This window comes from Tupaia chinensis, unplaced genomic scaffold (assembly GCF_000334495.1).
Source record: "Tupaia chinensis unplaced genomic scaffold, TupChi_1.0 Scaffold139833_1, whole genome shotgun sequence".
NCBI classification, from domain to species: Eukaryota; Metazoa; Chordata; class Mammalia; order Scandentia; family Tupaiidae; genus Tupaia; species Tupaia belangeri.
The window spans coordinates 10,486-19,912 of NW_006199712.1; positions in this window are offsets into that span (position 1 = coordinate 10,486).

The window sequence follows — 9,427 nt, forward strand, 5'->3', positions numbered from 1 at the left end:
TGTGGTAGTTTTTTTTTTTTCTCTCTCTTTTTTTTTTTTTTTCCCAGTTTGACATATATGTAGGGTATGGCATGCCAGAGAGTGACAGAGAGAAAGAGAGGGAAAGTGAGAAGTCATCTCCTAGGGGGATGGCCAGGTTGCAATCCCTTCTCCTCCATTCTCATCTCAGGGTTTTGGACATGCACACACGTGCACCTAGTGTGTTTTTCAAGCCAAGGGAGTCCTAGACCCCGACCTTACAGTTGGCCAAGTGGAATCCAGCCACCTTACCTCCGCACCCCCTGCTGGCCCCCAATGGCAGTTTTTAACTAAAATGGAATCACTCTTAAGTTTTGAGTTATCAAAATATGGCCTCTAAGAAGTTTCATATTTTCCCTGTGACTTTAATATTTTCCCTGTAAGTCATCTTTATCTGACGCAGGATGGTTTACTGTTGACTTGAAACCAAATACCTCTATGACTCAAAGAGTCTATATCCAACTTAACTGTTATTTCTATTTTTTTTTTTTTTTGGAGAGGTTTTCGCTATAGGGCACATGCGCTCGCCAGACAGGCAGAGAGACATAGAGACAGAAAGCGAGAAATTACCCCCCAGGGGGGATGGTCATAGAGACATAGAGACAGAAAGCGAGAAATCACCCCCCAGGGGGGATGGTCATGCCGCAATCCCTTCTCCTCCATTCTTCTCTCCGGATCTTGGGCACACACGCGCCCAGCGTGAGTTCTAAGCCACCGGGTCCGGGACGCGAACTGCGGTCGACTACGTGGGAATCCAGCGACATAGCCATTACGTTAACTGCTGGTTCCCAACTGTTATTTCTATTTTAAAGATAGAGCTTGAGGAAAACCTTTTTCGCAAACAAGATTGCCTATTGTGTAGAGCACTGCTCAAAAACGACCCTCCTTGTGCAAAGCGCTAACCACTCTGTGGTTCAAAACAACATACTTTGACAAACATGTTTACCTCACTGCTTTCACGAATATTCCTAAACAGCTTGAACTACCTTCGCAGACCTGTGTACAAGGCCTGCCTGAACCACTCAGATACAAGCCACAGGCACTCAAATACTGCCACAAGCCACGACAGGCCAATAACCAAACTTGTCACAAAGATAAGAATGCATGGCTCAGGGCATTGCCTTGGTAAAGGGGCATGTATGCTGGGCGCTTAGACAGCTCTGTGCCCCTCGCTCTTAGGCCACTTCCTGTGTGTGAGCAGGGTTAGCTGCCGTGCTTGAGCACTCACTTTGCAGCTCCCTGGAACCAGAGCAGCTGCTCCAGAACTCGCTTCACAGTCCTCCTCGCTAAGACCTGGAGGAGCTGGGACTCTTATAAAAGTGAATCCATTGGAGTGCCCTCTTCTCATCTGGAGGGACTCCTGTCCCAGAGCCTGTAGCTGCTCAGGTGACTTTTTAAAAAAGAATTATTTATTTAACTATTATTATTATTTGAATATGCCATAGGACACATGCTCAGCAGACAGAGACAGAGAGAGAAAAAGAGAGAAAGAAAGAAGGCTGCCAGGTCAGGGACTTGAAACTTAGTTGGCCATGTGGGAGTCCAGCCCCTTAACTACCGACTTTTGATGGAGGATTCTTGCTCACGGCTCCATCCCGGTAGTGGCCTTGGACTAGTGCTCCTTTGTGGTGCCGGTGCAGGTGTGGTCTTGAGCAAGCAAACGTCTCCCTGCCCTTTACTCTGCAAACGCTTGTTGTGTGTTGGGGTATTTGATGTGAATAAAGCCTTGACGTGGAAAAACACAGCTCAAGTTGTGGACTAATTCCCTGTGCTCTCGACAAACATGCGTATATAAACATGTATATTTATACATATTCCTTTCTAGATGTACATCCACTGTGATTTATGTCTTCTTTTGGCAGAACTCAATTAGTCGTAAAATGGGAGGGGATCGTGAGAAAGTGAGAAGGTGCCTTTCTTTATAGTTGTAAGTGACAGCAATCATTCTTGCTTAAAAAAACTCTTGTTCTTGAGTTTTCTTGATAACCTCTCTACCTTTGTCAAATAATTTATTTCCCTTTTTTGTTGTTGCTAGGAAACAAAACTTTCAAAAGGAAGCTTAGGAGACAAAAAGGACGAACAATAAAAATAAGAAAATTCTATTACCGAGGGGAAGTAATTTTAAGTGCCATCATTTATGCTGTGCAGAATTATTGATACAAGCACAGTAGTGGTTTCAAATTTATTTCAGGTTTGACATATAGACCTTTCATTTATTTGCCTTGAATAACGCTATTCTATTTTCATAATAAAAACTGATTTTTAAAACTCTTTAGATAAACCTTCCACAGGATTTTTGTAAATCTCTTAAGGAATTTGACTTTTATTCCCAAGATCAGTCTTTTGCATCAGGAGTATACTTATTATAATATTTTCTCTCTTTATCTTCTTTAATTCAAAAAATTCTGCCTTTGATGTGGACTAGGCTTTTTGGTTCCAATTTCTCAGGTTTCACCTTCTTATTGCACCATGATTCCAAGGTGTTGAGGACAGCTGTCTGATATCAGAGTGGCATGATTTTCTGGATGATTAGGAGTCCTAACGCAGAGGAGGAATGAGTTAGGTTTTTCAGAGAAATGGCCATTGACTACCAGTTCACCCCAGACCACCCAAAACATACGATGTTTAAAGTGGTAGCATTAGAGGGAACCCTAGACCTGGCCTTATGAACTCATGGTAAAAATCAAATAATAGTCCTAGAAGCAGACTAAAATTTGGCAAGTAGTATGTCTAAAATAGCAACTATTTTTAATATCCTTTTTGAATAAAGACATACCTTTAAAAGCTTTACTTTATTAAGTAAAGCAAGTTGTTGGATGGCAAACTGTCTCCATGGTTCTTTTAAAGAAGTACAATGTTCATTTTATTAAATAGCATTATATCATCAGGGGTCAGCAAATACTGTGGAGGTTAAAATAGCTGGATTCCCATGTGGCTGATCATGGTGGGAGTCCTAGATTTGGTGGTTTGAAAATCAGGCCAGGTGCATGTGCATGCGTGCCCAAAATCCTGAGAGGAGAAAGGAGGAGAAGGGATTAGGATTATAGCATGGCTGTTCTTCCTGGGGGAGGGAGTGACTTCTCACTTTTCCTTACTCTCTCTCCAGTGAGCACGCCTGTCCTATGGCAAAACCTTTTAAAAAAAAAAAGTATCATCAATTTATATTACCTACAATCAAATCATAAGTTTTCTTCTTTTTAGCTATAAGATGCTTTTTAGCCACAAAGATATTGCACTATAACATGATACATGTAAAAGAGCTTGCTTTCTGAAAATGCACATCCTTGAAATAATAAGTATTATTATTATTAAAATACTTAGATACTTTAATTATGATACTTAAAATTGAAAGTCATGTTAGGGCAGATCACTTGAAACTTAGGCAACTTTATAACCAGAACTCTAAGGGCACAATAATTGGGACCTTTAACAATAACTTGGACAACATAGTCAGTAGAGTGTCTCGAGGGATATAACTGTTTGCAAATATAATGGAATGGACATGCTGGCTCGTAGGTCCTGAGAGAACACAGAAGCAAACAGAGCTCTGAGCCCAGGGGAGTCTTGCATGGTGGGCGTGAGGCCCTCGGTATGGGAGTTGTTCGGATAGAGACAAAAGGCCTCCTTGCCTGGGCAGCAAACAAGCTGAGGGATGTTTCCCTTCTTGCCAGAGGTTATTATTCAATTCCTTTTCTTCTGGCTCTCGTTACCTAGAAAAAGATTTATAAGACGTATCACAACAATCGATGTATACCGATATTACTACCCTCTTCAATTACTTATGAGCTTGTTGGTGTTAATAAACACAGAGGCCATGTCTGAAAAAGACAGAGCTAAATTTCTTTGGAATTATGAGCCATTCTTTCCCTGCTGTGCAGCAGCGGAATTCTGAGCCCTGCTCTTTTATGACTATAATTAAGGAGCCCCTAAGCAGAGACAAGGTATTCTATTCCATAAGGAGAGGATTAAATTGTTAACAAGTGAATATTTTCTTCTGTTTACAGCTAGAATACCCCTTACTGATGGTATGATATTTATCAAACCGAAGAGTTGCTAAATAGCAGTTGCCACAGGTAACAAACTGAATACGTGATTGTTCTCAATTGAGAGGACAGCTATTTAATTTCCTAAGAAAGCAATGCTTCTACTTTCTATTCATTAGTCTCCAGTATCTAAACCAATGGGAAGCTTTGAAACAATAATGATGTACAGTTACGTAGAATTTGATGCCAACTATCTTCATACGAATGTTTCTCTTATGTTTCTATGAGAGGGCCTGAGGATACCCCAGAGAGAAGAGATAAAGTTTCACCGCATGGCTTAAAAAATGCATCCAGTGTGATACATATTAGAGAATTTCTTATAGTAGCTATTACTAAGAAGGAGCATCTAGCAGTGGGTTGAATAGGATTTAAAATATTATTTAGTTCATTATTCTACCCATGACATTAACACAGAAGGACATGCAAACAGCTAATTTTAGCCATTCTGACTGGGGTTAAGTGGTATCTCATTGTGGTTTTGATTTGCATTTCCCTTATGATAAGAAACGAGCATGTTTTCATATGCTGTTTTGGCCATTCGTATGTCTTCTCTGGAAAGTTGTCTGTTCAGCTCATTTTCCCATCTTTAAATTGGATTGAGTACTTTTGAAGGTAAGTTGCTTGAGTTCCCTGTATATTCTGGTTATCAGTCCCCTATCTGAGTATAATTTGCGAATATATTCCCCCATTCTGAGAGTTGTCCGTCTTTGCACTCTAATGTTATTTTTGCTGTGCAGAAGCTTTTCAGCCTAATATAGTCCCATTTGTCTACTCAGCCATAAGAAAACAAAGAGATACAAAGTGGTATTATATTTGATATAGAGTGGTATTATATTTGATATAAAGCGGACAAATATGAAAGACTTAGTGCTAAGTGAAGCAAGCCAGAGTATGAAAGACAGACTTTGTATGTCCCCACTCAGTATACACCAAATTTCTGCACTATAGAGCAGGAACCGAAAGACTGCAAGGTACAGTAATAGGGAGGGCAACTGTAGATACTAGAGAGAGTAAGGATAGCAGTAATAACGGGCATGGGTAGGGAAGGAGAAGAACAGAGGGAAAAAGAAACAATACATTTAATTTACACAAATACGAATAGTTATTTGCTGATAATAATGTATATAGTGATGTCTTTGTCTTGACTGATTGATATGCACTGTATTCATGCTGCAAAAAACTATGTTTTACTCTGTAAAGATACATAGTGATTAGGGACCAGTAGTTAGCGTAATGGCTATGTCGCTGGACTCCCATGTAGTCGACCGCGGTTTGAGCTTAAACTCACGCCGGACACATGTGCATGCGTGCCCAAGATCCTGAGAGGAGACTGGAAGAGAAGGGATTGTGGAGTGGCCATTCCCCTTGGGGGAGTGATTTGATTTCTCGCTTTCTATTTCTCTGTCTCTGTCTTTCTGGTGAGTGAACGTGCCCTATAACAAAAATCTCTCAAAAAAAAAAAAAAAAAAAAAAAACCAAACAAACAAGATATATAGTGATTAAATGTAAATTTAAAAAAATAAAAAAAACAGCTATCAGTCTATGCTTTTTCCTAGATAAACCTTTAAAGTCATGCTTGAGTAACAATTTTTAATAAAGAATAGCATCCCTTGGGATTAAATGATTATCAAGAGTTGATGCTATGTTGAAATATCACTTTAAGATAAACTAGCTTAATTATATTTTGGAGGAGGGATCATTTTTTAAAACATCCACACAGGTTTACTTCTATGTATTGCTTTGTCTACAGTTTATATAATTCTAAACAATTATGTATAACTGTGAAGAGATAGTGTACCTACTAATTACAGAATACTTCTAATAAACTCTAAGGGATTCTTTCAAGTATGGCATACTAAATGTCTGGCTAAATGGCTTCTAGGAAAGAGAAATTATTAAGAACAAGAAAAAGCAGGGACCAGCAGTTGGCGTAATGGCTATGTAGCTGGACTCCCATGTAGTTGACCGCAGTTCAAGTCCCAGACCCGGTGACTTAAACTCATGCTGGGTGCATAGGCGTGGGTGACCAAGATCCTGAGAGGAGAATAGAAGAGAAGGGATTGTGGCATGGCCATCAACCTGGGAAGTGCTTTTTCGTTTTCTGTCTCTTGGTCTTTGTCTTTCTGGCAAGTGGACACACCATATAGCAAAATACTCTCAAAAAAAAAAAAAAAAAAAGAAAAGAAAAGAAAAAGCAAGTCTATTCCACATGCTAATTCACAAATAATTAATATGTTGATATTGGTTCTTCATTCCATCTTCTTATTTTAACAAATAAATTAATATAAGTAACAGCAAATATACAATACTATGCCAATATAATGAATAATCATTATTACTACTATAATAACTAACCATGCTTATACTGAAGATGATCACTGAACAAAGCTATTAGTCTGTCAATCAGTGCTTTAGCAGAAAAGGGGAGAATGATACAGAATAAGGATTTGATATGATGCTTTTACAGAACCTAGTTAAATGTGGTTGACTATTCTTTGTTGCTGAATTTGTCGTTGGACCTGTAGGAAGATAGAAAAACTGTGGGGCAATCACTTCTAAAGACAGACTTGAAGATGAGAACAGAAGCAAATGAAACCTTCAGTGATGATCTGGAATAATGTCATTCTGGAAGCCACAGGTCCCTCACCACATTCCAGCTTCTAATTTTGATGGTGCACATGGACAACCTGAGGGAAAAGATGACGCCTTGCTTTAATGAAGCTAAGTGTACTCAGAAGTCATAAAACTACAGGAGCCCAATCCATGTTCAGTTCAGTCAAGGCTGGAGGGGCTACATCCTGAAGTTGCCTCTCACAAGATGAACCACAAGTGGGATCCCCAAGGGGGTTATTTGTCTAGGACTGAGGGGTGATACCTGCATTGTTCTCGCTCAGAATGTTTTCATATTTATTAAAATGATTTCATGCATACTAAATAATTTTTTTCTTATTGTTGACTAGTATTCCATGGAATAGAAGAAGTGTGATGGTGTGCTGTGACCAGCGAGTGGTGTGGTGATTAAGGTGCTGGACACTCCCATATAGCTGACCACAGTTTGAGTCCCAGAACTGGTGACTTGCTTTCTCACTTTCCCTCTGTGTGTGTGTGTGTGTGTGTGTGTGTGTGTGTGTGTGTGTCTGGTCAAATTGAAATAAATAAATGGATAAATAAAATTAAAAAAAAGAAGAAGAATGATGGTGTGCTTACCCATTCAGCGTTTTATTTTTTATTTTTATTTTTTAAGTGCTCTTTTTTTATTTTATTTTTTATTATCATCATAATCTTCTTTATATTACATTGGATTACATATAATTTTAGTGTATTACATTGCTTTTTCAAAAGAGAATGCCATGCATGTCAGTCAGTACAGAGATATTAATCTCCCCGCTTCAACATTCAATATCTTTTCTATGTTTTCCCCAATCATTATTATTATTCTAATTATTTTTTTTAAAACAGATAATCGCTATTTCTCATTTTGCTTGTAAAAATACTTTGCCCATCATGAAATACTTCTTAGACCAATCCAGTTGAGAATACTATACATGTCATCATCAACAGTTAATAAGCCATATCTGCTTCTCACTACCGTCCTGCCTCTCTATTGTTCACTTGCTATCTTTCTCTATCCTCTTCTCTTCACTTCCCCCATTCCACACTGTCCTATTCTCCTTAAGTACCTTCACTGCTTTTATGTCCTCTAATTTCCCATTCAGCTTTTGAGGGACATGGGGGTTGTTGCCAGCTTTTAGAAATCACAGAGCTTCTAAAAGCATTTAGGGATAAGTTTCTGTGTGAACATAAGTTTTTATTTCTTTAGGGAAGATTCCAAAAGTAGAATTGTTGAGTCACATAGATAATAAAGGTTTACCTTGCTAAGACTCTGCTAAATTGTTTTCCAAACTCATTTTACATTCCTGCCAGCAATGTTGGAAGAGTTTCAGTTACTTTGTACCCTTGCCAGAATGAGATTGTCAGTTTTCCAGTCATGATGGTAGGGGTGTATTTTTTTTAATTCCATGTAGTTTTTGAAACTTAAAAAAAAATGTTGCAGATTCACATGCAGTTGTAAGAAATAACAGTTAGGTCACACTAATTCTTCATTCATTTTCTTGCAGTGGTAACTCTATTTCATAACCACAAAAGAATATCACAACGGGGAAATTGGCTTTAATTAAATCAATATGATCAAATAAATCAAATAAGTAAATCATCATTATTAATATTAGCATTTATATTGCATGACTCACCCATGAGTCATGAAAAGTATTGTTTACTTTCCTGTATTTTGTGACTTCTATGCACTGGTGTGACAACCACCACAGTCAAGAGGCGAAGAGTTCCGTGACAAGGATCTCTAGTTAGCTCTTTATAGTCACAGTCACTTCCCTCCCTCCCTAGCTCCTTCATCTCCGGAAACTAGTCCATAATTTCTCTAGGACTTATTCATTTAGAAATATTATATAAATGGTTAAATGTGGTGTGTGACATTTTTAGGTCCACTGCTTTCAGTCAGCAGAATTCCCTGAGAGCCATCCATGTTACTGCATGTATCAACGATTTATTCCTTTTCATTGTTGACTTCTGTTCTATGGTGTGGTTGTACCACAGCTGTTAAACTATCCCTGATTAAAGAGCGTTTATGTTATTTCGTGTTTGGGCTTATCATCAATAAACCTGCTATTAACATTTGTACCCAGTGTTTTGTGTCAAGATATGTTTTTAATGGGACCAGCAGTTAGCGTAATGGCTATGTCGCTGGACTCCCACGTAGCCGACAGCAGTTCGAATCCTGGACCTGGTTGCTTAAAGTCATGCCAAGCACATGTGCGTGCTTGCCCAAGATCCCGAGAGGAGAATGGAGGAGAAGGGATTGTGGTGTGGCCATCCCCCCCTGGGGCATGATTTCTCGCTTTCTGTCTCTCTGTCTGTCTTTCTAGTGAGCACACATGCCCTGTAGCAAAAAAACCTCTCCAAAAAATAAAAAAAGGGAAAACGATGTGTTTTTATAGAATAAATGCACCTAAGTGCAATTGCTGTATTACATGCTAATTACATGTTTAGTTTGTAAGGAACAGCTATACTCTATTACAAAGACACATACCATTTGATCTTACCAGCAATGTGTGAATGATCCAGTCTTTCCACAGTCACCCAAACGTGATGCTATCACTATTGTTTATTTTTCATTCTGATATATCTGTAGTGCATCTCACTGTGGTTTTAATTTGCATTTCCCTGAGGGTTTAATGATGTTGAACATCTGTGCTCAAGTTTCATCTGTATATCCTCTTTGGCAAAAAGTGTCGGTTTAAAGCTTGTGACTACATTTTTTTAAGTTCCCTGCCCCCCCCCCATAGGATTCA